The sequence below is a fragment of the Oncorhynchus nerka genome, linkage group LG6 (genome assembly GCF_034236695.1).
Source record: "Oncorhynchus nerka isolate Pitt River linkage group LG6, Oner_Uvic_2.0, whole genome shotgun sequence".
Taxonomy (NCBI): Eukaryota; Metazoa; Chordata; class Actinopteri; order Salmoniformes; family Salmonidae; genus Oncorhynchus; species Oncorhynchus nerka.
The window spans coordinates 77,655,202-77,672,125 of NC_088401.1; positions in this window are offsets into that span (position 1 = coordinate 77,655,202).

Consider the following 16,924-nt stretch of genomic DNA (forward strand, 5'->3'; position numbering starts at 1 on the left):
GACAGAGGTAGAGGTGGAAGGAGAGAGGGGGACAGAGGTAGAGGTGGAAGGAGAGAGGGGGACAGAGGTAGAGGTGGAAGGAGAGAGGGGGACAGAGGTAGATGTGGAAGGAGAGAGGGGACAGAGGTAGAGAGGTAGAGGGGGACAGGAAGTGGAAGAGAGGGGGACAGAGGTAGAGGTGGAAGGAGAGAGGGGGACAGAGGTAGATGTGGAAGGAGAGAGGGGGACAGAGGTGGAAGGAGAGAGGAGGACAGAGGTAGAGGTGGAAGGAGAGAGGGGGACAGAGGTAGAGGTGGAAGGAGAGAGGGGGACAGAGGTAGAGGTGGAAGGAGAGAGGGGGACAGAGGTAGAGGTGGAATGTGGAAGGAGAGAGGGGACAGAGGTAGAGGTGGAAGGAGAGAGGGGGACAGAGGTAGAGGTGGAAGGAGAGAGGGGGAAGGAGAGAGGGGGACAGAGGTAGAGGTGGAAGGAGAGAGGGGGACAGAGGTAGATGTGGAAGGAGAGAGGGGGACAGAGGTAGAGGTGGAAGGAGAGAGGGGGACAGAGGTAGATGTGGAAGGAGAGAGGGGGGACAGAGGTAGATGTGGAAGGAGAGAGGGGGACAGAGGTAGATGTGGAAGGAGAGAGGGGGACAGACAGAGGTGGGTAGAGGACAGAGGACAGAGGGGGTAGATGTGGAAGGAGAGAGGGGGACAGAGGTAGAGGTGGAAGGAGAGAGGGGGACAGAGGTAGATGTGGAAGGAGAGAGGGGGACAGAGGTAGAGGTGGAAGAGAGAGAGGGGGACAGAGGTAGATGTGGAAGGAGAGAGGGGGACAGAGGTAGATGTGGAAGGAGAGAGGGGGACAGAGGTAGAGGTGGAAGGAGAGAGGGGGACAGAGGTAGAGGTGGAAGGAGAGAGGGGGACAGAGGTAGAGGTGGAAGGAGAGAGGGGGACAGAGGTAGATGTGGAAGGAGAGAGGGGACAGAGGTAGAGGTGGAAGGAGAGAGGTGGGGGACAGAGGTAGATGTGGAAGGAGAGAGGGGGAAGGTAGAGAGGACAGGGACAGAGGTAGAGGTGGAAGGAGAGAGGGGGACAGAGGTAGAGGTGGAAGGAGAGAGGGGACAGAGATAGATGTGGAAGGAGAGAGGGGGACAGGGGTAGATGTGGAAGGAGAGAGGGGGACAGAGGTAGAGGTGGAAGGAGAGAGGGGGACAGAGGTAGATGTGGAAGGAGAGAGGGGGACAGAGGTAGATGTGGAAGGAGAGAGGGGGACAGAGGTAGATGTGGAGAGGGGACAGAGGTAGAGGTGGAAGGAGAGAGGGGGACAGAGGTAGAGGTGGAAGGAGAGAGGGGGACAGAGGTAGAGGTGGAAGGAGAGAGGAGAGGGGGACAGAGGTAGAGGTGGAAGGAGGAAGGGAAGGGGGACAGAGGTAGAGGTGGAAGGAGAGAGGGGGACAGAGGTAGAGGTGGAAGGAGAGAGGGGGAGACAGAGGTGGAAGACAGAGAGAGGGGAGAGAGGTAAGGTGGGAGAGAGAGGAGAGAGAGAGAGAGAGAGAGAGAGAGAGAGAGAGAGCAAGAGAGAGCAAGAGACAGAGAGACAGAGAGACAGAGAGAGAGAGAGAGAGAGAGACAGAGAGAGAGAGAGAGAGAGAGACAGAGACAGAGAGAGAGAGAGAGAGAGAGCAAGAGAGAGAGAGAGAGAGAGAGAGAGAGAGAGAGAGAGACAGAGACAGAGACAGAGAGAGAGAGAGAGAGAGCAAGAGAGAGAGAGAGAGAGAGAGACAGAGAGAGAGAGAGACAGAGAGACAGAGAGAGAGAGAGAGAGAGAGAGAGACAGAGAGAGTCAGAGAGAGAGAGAGAGAGACAGAGAGAGAGAGAGAGAGAGAGAGAGAGAGACAGACAGACAGAGAGAGAGAGAGAGAGAGAGGGGCCTTTTTGCAACACAGCAGCTGGCCTCCCAGCAGAAATCAGAGCAGCCGGCAAACTTCCCTATTACTGTGACACAACTGGCAACCTATTCCCTATATAGTGTGCTACTTCCCTATGCATAGGGAATAGGGTGCCATTTGAGACTAGACCCTATGCTGTGCCCAGGCACATTATGTATCTCTAGTCTTCTCCCTCATTTTCTTTACTTCCTAATTTTCACTCTCTCCTTCCCGACTTTTTCTTCTTCCATTCTCTCTCTCTCTCTCGTTTCTCTCTCTCGTTCCATTCTCTCTCTCTCGTTCCTCTCTCTCGTTCCATCTCTCTCTCGTTCCTCTCTCTCGTTTCATTCTCTCTCTCTCTCGTTCCTCTCTCTCTCGTTCCATTCTCTCTCTCTCTCGTTCCATTCCCTCTCTCTCTTGTTCCTCTCTCTCGTTCCATTCTCTCTCTCTCTCTCTCGTTCCTCTCTCTCGTTCCATTCTCTCTCTCTCTCGTTCCTCTCTCTCGTTCCATTCTCTCTCTCTCTCTCTCTCGTTCCATTCTCTCTCTCTCTCTCGTTCCATTCTCTCTCTCTCTCTCGTTCCTCTCTCTCTCCTCTCTCTCTCTCTCTCTCCTCTCTCTTTCTTCTCCTGAACTCTACTAATGTTCTTTTCTCCATCTCTATATCTCTCTTTCTTCCCTCTGTATTTCTATCAATTCAATTCAAGGGCTTTATTGGCATGGGAATCGTGTTAACATTGATCTTTATTGGCATGGGAAACATGTTAACATTGATCTTTATTGGCATGGGAAACATGTTAACATTGATCTTTATTGGCATGGGAAACGTGTTAACATTGATCTTTATTGGCATGGGAAACGTGTTAACATTGATCTTTATTGGCATGGGAAACATGTGTTAACATTGATCTTTATTGGCATGGGAAACATGTGTTAACATTGATCTTTATTGGCATGGGAAACATGTGTTAACATTGATCTTTATTGGCATGGGAAACATGTGTTAACATTGATCTTTATTGGCATGGGAAACATGTGTTAACATTGATCTTTATTGGCATGGGAAACATGTGTTAACATTGATCTTTATTGGCATGGGAAACATGTGTTAACATTGATCTTTATTGGCATCGGAAAGAGAGAGAGAGAGAGAGAGAGAGAGAGAGAGAGAGAGTGCAGCGTAGATCCTTATGTTATGTTTGGTGCTGTTGTGAAACATGCAGCGCTGTGAATAACACAACAGATTTAGAACACTGACTTCTGTTTTCAAAGGACTCGGACATGCAAATTATCTGACCTGTCTTTTTCCTTTCTCTCCTCTGTCTCTCTACCAGTCTCTCTACCAGTCTCTCTACCAGTCTCTCTATCAACCTCTCTATCAGGCTCTCTACCAGCCTCTCTACCAGCCTCTCTATCACCGTCTCTATCAGCCTCTCTACCACCCCCTCTATCAGCCTCTCTATCAGCCTCTCTACCACCCCCTCTATCAGCCTCTCTTTCACTGTCCTTATCAGTCTCTCTATCACCGTCTCGATCAGCCTCTCTATCAGTCTCTCTATCACCGTCTCTATCAGTCTCTCTATCACTGTCCCTATCAGTCTCTCTATCAGCCTCTCTATTACCGTCTCTATCAGCCTCTCTATCAGCCTCTCTACCACCCCCTCTATCAGCCTCTCTTTCACTGTCCCTATCAGTCTCTCTATCAGACCCTCTATCAGCCTCTCTACCAGCCTCTCTATCAGCCTCTCTACCATTCTCTCTATCAGCCTCTCTATCAGCCTCTCTACCACCCCCTCTATCAGCCTCTCTTTCACTGTCCCTATCAGTCTCTCTATCAGACCCTCTATCAGGCTCTCTACCAGCCTCTCTATCAGCCTCTCTCAACCTCTCTATCAACCTCTCTATCACTGTCTCTATCAGTCTCGCTACCTGCCTCTCTATCGGTCTCTCTATCAACCTCTCTACCAGCCTCTCTACCAGCCTCTCTACCAGTCTCTCTACCAGCCTCTCTATCAACCTCTCTATCAGTCTCTCTACTAGCCTCTCTACCAGTCTCTCTATCAGTCTCTCTACCAGCCTCTCTACCAGCCTCTCTATCATCGTCTCTATCAGCCTCTCTATCACCGTCTCTATCAGCCTCTCTATCAGCCTCTCTACCACCCCCTCTACCAGCCTCTCTACCACCCCCTCTATCAGCCTCTCTTTCACTGTCCCTATCAGTCTCTCTATCACCGTCTCTATCAGCCTCTCTATCAGTCTCTCTATCACCGTCTCTATCAGTCTCTCTATCAGCCTCTCTATCACTGTCCCTATCAGTCTCTCTATCAGCCTCTCTATCACCGTCTCTATCAGTCTCTCTATCAGCCTCTCTATCAGCCTCTCTACCACCCCCTCTACCAGCCTCTCTACCACCCCCTCTATCAGCCTCTCTATCACCGTCTCTATCAGCCTCTCTATCACCGTCTCTATCAGCCTCTCTATCACCGTCTCTATCAGTCTCTCTATCAGCCTCTCTACCAGCCTCTCTATCAGTCTCTCTATCAATCTCTCTATCAACCTCTCTATCACTGTCTCTATTAGTCTCTCTATCAGCCTCTCTATCACTGTCTCTATCAGTCTCTCTACCAGCCTCTCTATCAGCCTATCTACCAGCCTCTCTATCAGTCTCTCTATCAACGTCTCTACCAGCCTCTCTATCAGCCTATCTACCAGCCTCTCTATCAGTCTCTCTACCAGTCTCTCTACCAGCCTCTCTATCACCGTCTCTATCAGTCTCTCTATTACTGTCTCTATCAGCCTCTCTATCACTGTCCCTATCAGTCTCTCTATCAGCCTCTCTATCACTGTCTCTATCAGCCTCTCTACCACACCCTCTATCAGCCTCTCTACCACCCCCTCTATCAGCCTCTCTTTCACTGTCCCTATCAGTCTCTCTATCAGCCTCTCTATCAGCCTCTCTATCAGTCTCTCTATCACCGTCTCTATCAGTCTCTCTATCAGCCTCTCTATCACCGTCTCTATCAGGCGCTCTATCACTGTCTCTATCAGCCTCTCTTTCACTGTCCCTATCAGTCTCTCTATCAGCCTCTCTATCAACCTCTCTATCACTGTCTCTATCAGCCTCTCTACCAGCCTCTCTATCAGTCTCTCTATCAACCTCTCTACCAGCCTCTCTACCAGCCTCTCTATCAGGCTCTCTACCAGCCTCTCTACCAGTCTCTCTATCAGTATCTCTACCAGCCTCTCTATCACCGTCTCTATCAGCCTCTCTATCACCGTCTCTATCAGCCTCTCTATCAGCCTCTCTACCACCCCTCTATCAGCCACTCTACCACCCCTCTATCAGCCTCTCTTTCACTGTCCTTATCAGTCTCTCTATCACCGTCTCGATCAGCCTCTCTATCAGTCTCTCTATCACCGTCTCTATCAGTCTCTCTATCACTGTCCCTATCAGTCTCTCTATCAGCCTCTCTATTACCGTCTCTATCAGCATCTCTATCAGCCTCTCTACCACCCCCTCTATCAGCCTCTCTTTCACTGTCCCTATCAGTCTCTCTATCAGACCCTCTATCAGCCTCTCTATCAGTCTCTCTACCAGCCTCTCTACCATTCTCTCTATCAGCCTCTACCAGTCTCTCTATCAGCCTCTCTATCAGCCTCTCTATCAGCCCCTCTATCGGTCTCTCTACCAGCCTCTCTATCAGTCTCTCTACCAGCCTCTCTATCAGTCTCTCTACCATTCTCTCTACCAGCCTCTCTATCACCGTCTCTATCAGTCTCTCTATTACTGTCTCTATCAGCCTCTCTTTCACTGTCCCTATCAGTCTCTCTATCAGACCCTCTATCAGCCTCTCTATCAGCCCCTCTATCGGTCTCTCTACCAGCCTCTCTATCAGTCTCTCTACCAGCCTCTCTATCAGTCTCTCTACCATTCTCTCTACCAGCCTCTCTATCACCGTCTCTATCAGTCTCTCTATTACTGTCTCTATCAGCCTCTCTATCACTGTCCCTATCAGTCTCTCTATCAGCCTCTCTATCACTGTCTCTATCAGCCTCTCTACCACACCCTCTATCAGCCTCTCTACCACCCCCTCTATCAGCCTCTCTTTCACTGTCCCTATCAGTCTCTCTATCAGCCTCTCTATCAGCCTCTCTATCAGCCTCTCTATCAGTCTCTCTATCACCGTCTCTATCAGTCTCTCTATCAGCCTCTCTATCACCGTCTCTATCAGGCGCTCTATCACTGTCTCTATCAGCCTCTCTATCAGCCTCTCTTTCACTGTCCCTATCAGTCTCTCTATCAGCCTCTATCAACTCTCTATCACTGTCTCTATCAGCCTCTCTACCAGCCTCTCTATCAGTCTCTCTATCAACCTCTCTACCAGCCTCTCTACCAGCCTCTCTATCAGGCTCTCTACCAGCCTCTCTACCAGTCTCTCTATCAGTATCTCTACCAGCCTCTCTATCACCGTCTCTATCAGCCTCTCTATCACCGTCTCTATCAGCCTCTCTATCAGCCTCTCTACCACCCCCTCTATCAGCCACTCTACCACCCCCTCTATCAGCCTCTCTTTCACTGTCTTTATCAGTCTCTCTATCACCGTCTCGATCAGCCTCTCTATCAGTCTCTCTATCACCGTCTCTATCAGTCTCTCTATCACTGTCCCTATCAGTCTCTCTATCAGCCTCTCTATTACCGTCTCTATCAGCATCTCTATCAGCCTCTCTACCACCCCCTCTATCAGCCTCTCTTTCACTGTCCCTATCAGTCTCTCTATCAGACCCTCTATCAGCCTCTCTATCAGTCTCTCTACCAGCCTCTCTACCATTCTCTCTATCAGCCTCTACCATCCTCTCTATCAGCCTCTCTATCAGTCTCTATCAACCTCTCTATCAGCCTCTCTTTCACTGTCCCTATCAGTCTCTCTATCAGACCCTCTATCAGCCTCTCTATCAGCCCCTCTATCGGTCTCTCTACCAGCCTCTCTATCAGTCTCTCTACCAGCCTCTCTATCGGTCTCTCTATCAACCTCTCTACCAGCCTCTCTACCAGCCTCTCTACCAGTCTCTCTACCAGCCTCTCTATCAACCTCTCTATCAGTCTCTCTACTAGCCTCTCTATCAGTCTCTCTACCAGCCTCTCTACCAGCCTCTCTATCATCGTCTCTATCAGCCTCTCTATCACCGTCTCTATCAGCCTCTCTACCACCCCTCTACCAGCCTCTCTACCACCCCCCTCTATCAGCCTCTCTTTCACTGTCCCTATCAGCCTCTCTATCACCGTCTCTATCAGCCTCTCTATCACCTTCTCTATCAGTCTCTCTATCAGCCTCTCTATCACTGTCTCTATCAGTCTCTCTACCAGCCTCTCTATCAGCCTATCTACCAGCCTCTCTATCAGTCTCTCTATCAGCGTCTCTACCAGCCTCTACCAGCCTATCTACCAGCCTCTCTATCAGTCTCTCTACCAGCCTCTCTACCAGCCTCTCTATCACCGTCTCTATCAGTCTCTCTATTACTGTCTCTATCAGCCTCTCTATCACTGTCTCTATCAGCCTCTCTACCACCCCCTCTATCAGCCTCTCTACCACCCCCTCTATCACCGTCTCTATCAGTCTCTCTATCAGCCTCTCTATCACCGTCTCTATCAGGCGCTCTATCACTGTCTCTATCAGCATCTCTATCAGTCTCTCTAGCACTATCAGCCGCTCTATCACTGTCTCTATCAGCCTCTCTATCAGTCTCTCTATCACTATCAGCTTCTCTATCAGCCTCTCTATCAGTCTCTCTATCATCCCCTCTATCACCGTCTCTATCAGCCTCTCTACCACCCTCTCTATCAGTCTCTCTATCACTATCAGCCTCTCTATCAGCCTCTCTACCAGCCTCTCTATCACCGTCTCTATCAGCCTCTCTACCACCCCCTCTATCAGCCTCTCTACCACCCCCTCTATCAGCCTCTCTTTCACTTTCCCTATCAGTCTCTCTATCAGCCTCTCTATCAGCCTCTCTATCACCGTCTCTATCAGGCGCTCTATCACTGTCTCTATCAGCCTCTCTATCAGTCTCTCTATCACTATCAGCCTCTCTATCAGCCTCTCTACCAGCCTCTCTATCACCGTCTCTATCAGCCTCTCTACCACCCCTCTATCAGCCTCTCTACCACCCCCTCTATCAGCCTCTCTTTCACTTTCCCTATCAGCCTCTCTATCAGCCTCTCTATCAGCCTCTCTATCAGCCTCTACCACCCCTCTATCAGCCTCTCTACCACCCCCCTCTATCAGCCTCTCTTTCACTTTCCCTATCAGTCTCTCTATCAGTCTCTCTATCAGCCTCTCTATCAGCCTCTCTATCAGCCTCTCTATCACCGTCTCTATCAGTCTCTCTATCAGCCTCTCTATCACCGTCTCTATCAGGCGCTCTATCACTGTCTCTATCAGCCTCTCTATCAATCTCTCTATCACTATCAGCCGCTCTATCACTGTCTCTATCAGCCTCTCTATCAGCCTCTCTATCAGTCTCTCTATCACTATCAGCCTCTCTATCAGCCTCTCTATCAGCCTCTCTATCAGTCTCTATCAGTCTCTCTATCAGCCTCTCTATCACCGTCTCTATCAGGCGCTCTATCACTGTCTCTATCAGCCTCTCTATCAGCCTCTCTTTCACTGTCCCTATCAGTCTCTCTATCAGCCTCTCTATCAACCTCTCTATCACTGTCTCTATCAGCCTCTCTACCAGCCTCTCTATCAGTCTCTCTATCAACCTCTCTACCAGCCTCTCTACCAGCCTCTCTATCAGGCTCTCTACCAGCCTCTCTACCAGTCTCTCTATCAGTATCTCTACCAGCCTCTCTATCACCGTCTCTATCAGCCTCTCTATCACCGTCTCTATCAGCCTCTCTATCAGCCTCTCTACCACCCCCTCTATCAGCCACTCTACCACCCCCTCTATCAGCCTCTCTTTCACTGTCCTTATCAGTCTCTCTATCACCGTCTCGATCAGCCTCTCTATCAGTCTCTCTATCACCGTCTCTATCAGTCTCTCTATCACTGTCCCTATCAGTCTCTCTATCAGCCTCTCTATTACCGTCTCTATCAGCATCTCTATCAGCCTCTCTACCACCCCCTCTATCAGCCTCTCTTTCACTGTCCCTATCAGTCTCTCTATCAGACCCTCTATCAGCCTCTCTATCAGTCTCTCTACCAGCCTCTCTACCATTCTCTCTATCAGCCTCTACCAGCCTCTCTATCAGCCTCTCTATCAGTCTCTATCAACCTCTCTATCAGCCTCTCTTTCACTGTCCCTATCAGTCTCTCTATCAGACCCTCTATCAGCCTCTCTATCAGCCCCTCTATCGGTCTCTCTACCAGCCTCTCTATCAGTCTCTCTACCAGCCTCTCTATCGGTCTCTCTATCAACCTCTCTACCAGCCTCTCTACCAGCCTCTCTACCAGTCTCTCTACCAGCCTCTCTATCAACCTCTCTATCAGTCTCTCTACTAGCCTCTCTACCAGTCTCTCTATCAGTCTCTCTACCAGCCTCTCTACCAGCCTCTCTATCATCGTCTCTATCAGCCTCTCTATCACCGTCTCTATCAGCCTCTCTACCACCCCCTCTACCAGCCTCTCTACCACCCCCTCTATCAGCCTCTCTTTCACTGTCCCTATCAGTCTCTCTATCACCGTCTCTATCAGCCTCTCTATCACCTTCTCTATCAGTCTCTCTATCAGCCTCTCTATCACTGTCTCTATCAGTCTCTCTACCAGCCTCTCTATCAGCCTATCTACCAGCCTCTCTATCAGTCTCTCTATCAGCGTCTCTACCAGCCTCTCTACCAGCCTATCTACCAGCCTCTCTATCAGTCTCTCTACCAGCCTCTCTACCAGCCTCTCTATCACCGTCTCTATCAGTCTCTCTATTACTGTCTCTATCAGCCTCTCTATCACTGTCTCTATCAGCCTCTCTACCACCCCTCTATCAGCCTCTCTACCACCCCTCTATCACCGTCTCTATCAGTCTCTATCAGCCTCTCTATCACCGTCTCTATCAGGCGCTCTATCACTGTCTCTATCAGCATCTCTATCAGTCTCTCTAGCACTATCAGCCGCTCTATCACTGTCTCTATCAGCCTCTCTATCAGCCTCTCTATCAGTCTCTATCACTATCAGCTTCTCTATCAGCCTCTCTATCAGTCTCTCTATCATCCCTCTATCACCGTCTCTATCAGCCTCTCTACCAGCCTCTCTATCAGTCTCTCTATCACTATCAGCCTCTCTATCAGCCTCTCTACCAGCCTCTCTATCACCGTCTCTATCAGTCTCTCTACCACCCCCTCTATCAGCCTCTCTACCACCCCCTCTATCAGCCTCTCTTTCACTTTCCCTATCAGCCTCTCTATCAGCCTCTCTATCAGCCTCTCTATCAGCCTCTCTACCACCCCCTCTATCAGCCTCTCTACCACCCCCTCTATCAGCCTCTCTTTCACTTTCCCTATCAGTCTCTCTATCAGTCTCTCTATCAGCCTCTCTATCAGCCTCTCTATCAGCCTCTCTATCACCGTCTCTATCAGTCTCTCTATCAGCCTCTCTATCACCGTCTCTATCAGGCGCTCTATCACTGTCTCTATCAGCCTCTCTATCAATCTCTCTATCACTATCAGCCGCTCTATCACTGTCTCTATCAGCCTCTCTATCAGCCTCTCTATCAGTCTCTCTATCACTATCAGCCTCTCTATCAGCCTCTCTACCAGCCTCTCTATCACCGTCTCTATCAGTCTCTCTACCACCCCCTCTATCAGCCTCTCTTTCACTGTCCCTATCAGTCTCTCTATCACCGTCTCTATCAGCCTCTCTATCACCTTCTCTATCAGTCTCTCTATCAGCCTCTCTATCACTGTCTCTATCAGTCTCTCTACCAGCCTCTCTATCAGCCTATCTACCAGCCTCTCTATCAGTCTCTCTATCAGCGTCTCTACCAGCCTCTCTACCAGCCTATCTACCAGCCTCTCTATCAGTCTCTCTACCAGCCTCTCTATCGGTCTCTCTATCAACCTCTCTACCAGCCTCTCTACCAGCCTCTCTACCAGTCTCTCTACCAGCCTCTCTATCAACCTCTCTATCAGTCTCTCTACTAGCCTCTCTACCAGTCTCTCTATCAGTCTCTCTACCAGCCTCTCTACCAGCCTCTCTATCATCGTCTCTATCAGCCTCTCTATCACCGTCTCTATCAGCCTCTCTACCACCCCCTCTACCAGCCTCTCTACCACCCCCTCTATCAGCCTCTCTTTCACTGTCCCTATCAGTCTCTCTATCACCGTCTCTATCAGCCTCTCTATCACCTTCTCTATCAGTCTCTCTATCAGCCTCTCTATCACTGTCTCTATCAGTCTCTCTACCAGCCTCTCTATCAGCCTATCTACCAGCCTCTCTATCAGTCTCTCTATCAGCGTCTCTACCAGCCTCTCTACCAGCCTATCTACCAGCCTCTCTATCAGTCTCTCTACCAGCCTCTCTACCAGCCTCTCTATCACCGTCTCTATCAGTCTCTCTATTACTGTCTCTATCAGCCTCTCTATCACTGTCTCTATCAGCCTCTCTACCACCCCCTCTATCAGCCTCTCTACCACCCCCTCTATCACCGTCTCTATCAGTCTCTCTATCAGCCTCTCTATCACCGTCTCTATCAGGCGCTCTATCACTGTCTCTATCAGCATCTCTATCAGTCTCTCTAGCACTATCAGCCGCTCTATCACTGTCTCTATCAGCCTCTCTATCAGCCTCTCTGTCAGTCTCTCTATCACTATCAGCTTCTCTATCAGCCTCTCTATCAGTCTCTCTATCATCCCCTCTATCACCGTCTCTATCAGCCTCTCTACCAGCCTCTCTATCAGTCTCTCTATCACTATCAGCCTCTCTATCAGCCTCTCTACCAGCCTCTCTATCACCGTCTCTATCAGTCTCTCTACCACCCCCTCTATCAGCCTCTCTACCACCCCCTCTATCAGCCTCTCTTTCACTTTCCCTATCAGCCTCTCTATCAGCCTCTCTATCAGCCTCTCTATCAGCCTCTCTACCACCCCCTCTATCAGCCTCTCTACCACCCCCTCTATCAGCCTCTCTTTCACTTTCCCTATCAGTCTCTCTATCAGTCTCTCTATCAGCCTCTCTATCAGCCTCTCTATCAGCCTCTCTATCACCGTCTCTATCAGTCTCTCTATCAGCCTCTCTATCACCGTCTCTATCAGGCGCTCTATCACTGTCTCTATCAGCCTCTCTATCAATCTCTCTATCACTATCAGCCGCTCTATCACTGTCTCTATCAGCCTCTCTATCAGCCTCTCTATCAGTCTCTCTATCACTATCAGCCTCTCTATCAGCCTCTCTATCAGCCTCTCTATTACCGTCTCTATCAGCCTCTCTACCACCCTCTCTATCAGTCTCTCTATCACTATCAGCCCTCTATCAGCCTCTCTTACCAGCCTCTCTATCATCGTCTCTATCAGCCTCTCTACCACCCCTCTATCAGCCTCTCTACCACCCCTCTATCAGCCTCTCTTTCACTTTCCCTATCAGTCTCTCTATCAGCCTCTCTATCAGCCTCTCTATCACCGTCTCTATCAGTCTCTCTATCAGCCTCTCTATCACCGTCTCTATCAGGCGCTCTATCACTGTCTCTATCAGCCTCTCTATCAGTCTCTCTATCACTATCAGCCTCTCTATCAGCCTCTCTACCAGCCTCTCTATCACCGTCTCTATCAGCCTCTCTACCACCCCCTCTATCAGCCTCTCTACCACCCCCTCTATCAGCCTCTCTTTCACTTTCCCTATCAGTCTCTCTATCAGTCTCTCTATCAGCCTCTCTATCAGCCTCTCTATCAGCCTCTCTATCACCGTCTCTATCAGTCTCTCTATCAGCCTCTCTATCACCGTCTCTATCAGGCGCTCTATCACTGTCTCTATCAGTCTCTCTACCAGCCTCTCTACCAGCCTCTCTATCACCGTCTCTATCAGTCTCTCTATTACTGTCTCTATCAGCCTCTCTATCACTGTCCCTATCAGTCTCTCTATCAGCCTCTCTATCACCGTCTCTATCAGCCTCTCTACCACCCCCTCTATCAGCCTCTCTACCACCCCCTCTATCAGCCTCTCTTTCACTGTCCCTATCAGTCTCTCTATCAGCCTCTCTATCAGCCTCTCTATCACCCTCTCTATCAGTCTCTCTATCAGCCTCTCTATCACCGTCTCTATCAGTCTCTCTATCACCGTCTCTATCAGGCGCTCTATCACTGTCTCTATCAGCCTCTCTATCAGTCTCTCTATCAGCCTCTCTATCACCGTCTCTATCAGCCTCTCTATCACCGTCTCTATCAGTCTCTCTATCACCGTCTCTATCAGTCTCTCTATCACCATCTCTATCAGCCTCTCTATCAGCCTCTCTATCAGCCTCTCTATCACCGTCTCTATCAGCCTCTCTATCAGCCTCTCTACCACCCCCTCTACCAGCCTCTCTACCACCCCCTCTATCAGCCTCTCTTTCACTGTCCCTATCAGTCTCTCTATCACCGTCTCTATCAGATACAGCCTCTCTACCACCCCCTCTATCAGCCTCTCTACCACCCCCTCTATCAGCCTCTCTTTCACTGTCCCTATCAGTCTCTCTATCAGCCTCTCTATCACCGTCTCTATCAGTCTCTCTATCAGCCTCTCTATCACTGTCTCTATCAGTCTCTCTATCACCGTCTCTATCAGCCTCTCTATCACTGTCTCTATCAGTCTCTCTATCAGTCTCTCTATCAGCCTCTCTATCACCGTCTCTATCAGCCTCTCTACCAGCCTCTCTACCAGTCTCTCTATCAACGTCTCTACCAGCCTCTCTACCAGCCTATCTACCAGCCTCTCTATCAGTCTCTCTACCAGCCTCTCTATCACCGTCTCTATCAGCCTCTCTACCACCCCCTCTATCAGCCTCTCTACCACCCCCTCTATCAGCCTCTCTTTCACTGTCCCTATCAGTCTCTCTATCAGCCTCTCTATCAGCCTCTCTATCACCGTCTCTATCAGTCTCTCTATCAGCCTCTCTATCACCGTCTCTATCAGGCGCTCTATCACTGTCTCTATCAGCCTCTCTATCAATCTCTCTATCACTATCAGCCGCTCTATCACTGTCTCTATCAGCCTCTCTATCAGCCTCTCTATCAGTCTCTCTATCACTATCAGCCTCTCTATCAGCCTCTCTATCAGCCTCTCTATTACCGTCTCTATCAGCCTCTCTACCACCCTCTCTATCAGTCTCTCTATCACTATCAGCCTCTCTATCAGCCTCTCTTACCAGCCTCTCTATCACCGTCTCTATCAGCCTCTCTACCACCCCTCTATCAGCCTCTACCACCCCCTCTATCAGCCTCTCTTTCACTTTCCCTATCAGTCTCTCTATCAGCCTCTCTATCAGCCTCTCTATCACCGTCTCTATCAGTCTCTCTATCAGCCTCTCTATCACCGGCTCTATCAGGCGCTCTATCACTGTCTCTATCAGCCTCTCTATCAGTCTCTCTATCACTATCAGCCTCTCTATCAGCCTCTCTACCACCCCTCTATCAGCCTCTCTTTCACTTTCCCTATCAGTCTCTCTATCAGTCTCTCTATCAGCCTCTCTATCAGCCTCTCTATCAGCCTCTCTATCACCGTCTCTATCAGTCTCTCTATCAGCCTCTCTATCACCGTCTCTATCAGGCGCTCTATCACTGTCTCTATCAGTCTCTCTACAAGCCTCTCTACCAGCCTCTCTATCACCGTCTCTATCAGTCTCTCTATTACTGTCTCTATCAGCCTCTCTATCACTGTCCCTATCAGTCTCTCTATCAGCCTCTCTATCACCGTCTCTATCAGCCTCTCTACCACCCCCTCTATCAGCCTCTCTACCACCCCCTCTATCAGCCTCTCTTTCACTGTCCCTATCAGTCTCTCTATCAGCCTCTCTATCAGCCTCTCTATCAGTCTCTCTATCAGCCTCTCTATCACCGTCTCTATCAGTCTCTCTATCACCGTCTCTATCAGGCGCTCTATCACTGTCTCTATCAGTCTCTCTATCAGTCTCTATATCACTATCAGCCGCTCTATCACTGTCTCTATCAGCCTCTCTATCACTATCAGCCGCTCTATCACTGTCTCTATCAGCCTCTCTATCACTATCAGCCGCTCTATCACTGTCTCTATCAGTCTCTCTATCACTATCAGCCTCTCTATCAGTCTCTCTATCATCCCCTCTATCACCGTCTCTATCAGCCTCTCTATCAGTCTCTCTATCACTATCAGCCTCTCTATCAGTCTCTCAATCACCCTCTCTATCACTGTCTCTATCACCCTCTCTATCACTATCACCATCACTATCACTGACTTAATCAGCATCTCTAGTGCTGAATTGGCAGTTGTATTAAACAGACACAGTCATGTGTCAGACCAACTGAAGGACAGATTAGGGAGAGAGGGCAGGCTGGACGGCTGGCAGTGGCGGGGTCTGAATGGCGATAAGGCTAAAAGCTAATCCGCTGCCATTGTGGGTGAATGAAGATAATGATAATGCTAATTGGCTAAGCGGGGGTTAACTGCCTTGCTCAGTGGCAGAACCACATATTTTTTACCTTGTCAGCTCAGGGATTCGATCCAGCAACCTTCCGGTTACTGGCCCAACGCTCTAACCACTAGGATGTCCACACACCCTGGGTGTCCTGGGTAGTTTGTGAGGATGCTCTCCGAGGAACTTAAAACGTTCCACCTTCTCCTCTACTGTCCCGTTGATGTGGATAGGGGGTGGGGGGTCCCTCTGCTGCTTCCTGAAGTCCACGATCATCTCCTTTGTTTTGTTGATGTTGAGTGAGAGGTTATTTTCCTGACACCACACTCTGAGGGCTCTCACCTCCTCCGTGTAGGCCATCTCATCGTTGTTGTTAATCAAGCCTACCACTGTAGTGTCGTCTGCAAACTTGATGATTGAGTTGGAGGTGTGCATGGCCACTCTGTCATGGGTGAACAGGGAGTACAGGATAGGGCTGAGAACGCACCCTTGTGGGGCAGTGTTGAGAATCAGCGGGGTGGAGATGTTGTTTCCTACCCTCACCACATGGGGGCGGCCCGTCAGAAAGTCCAGGACCCAGTTGCACAGGGCAGGGTCGAGACCCAGGGTCTCAAGCTTAATGATGAGTTTGGAGGGTACTATGGTGTTGAAAGCTGAGCTGTAGTCAATGAACAGCATTCCTACATAGGTATTCCTCTTGTCCAGATGGGATAGGGCAGTGTGCAGTGTGATGGCGATGCATCATCTGTGGACCTATTGGGGCGGTAAGCAAATTGATGTGGGTCTAGGCTATCAGGTAGGGTGGAGGTGATATGATCCTTGACTAGTCTCTCAAAGCACTTCATGATGACAGAAGTGAGTGCTAGTCATTTAGTTCAGTTACCTTAGCTTTCTTGGGAACAGGAACAATGGTGGCCATCTTGAAGCATATGGGGACAGCAGACTGGGATAGGGATTGATTGAATATGTCTGTAAACACACCAGCCAGCTGGTCTGCGATGCTCTATGGACGCGGCTAGGGATGCCGTCTGGGCCGGTAGCCTTGCGAGGGTTAACACGTTTAAATGTTTTACTCATATCGGCCACGTTGAAGGAGAGTCTTTGGTAGCGGGCCGTGTCGACTGTATTGTCCTCAAAGTGCGCAGAAGTTGTTTAGATTGTCTGGGAACGAGACGGCTGGTTTTCTTTTGTAATTCATGGTTGTCCAAAGACCTTGCCACAAACGCCTCATGTCTCGAATCCGATTGGTCAGACCAGCATTGGATAGACCTAAGCACGGGCGCTACCCTCTGGAGAGCATCCTGTCGGGCTGTATCACCGCCTGGTATGGGCTGTATCACCGCCTGGTACGGCAACTGCACCGCCTGCAACCACAAGGCTCTCCAGAGGGTAGTGCGGTCTGCACAACGCATCACCGGGCAAACTACCTGCCCTCCAGGACACCTACA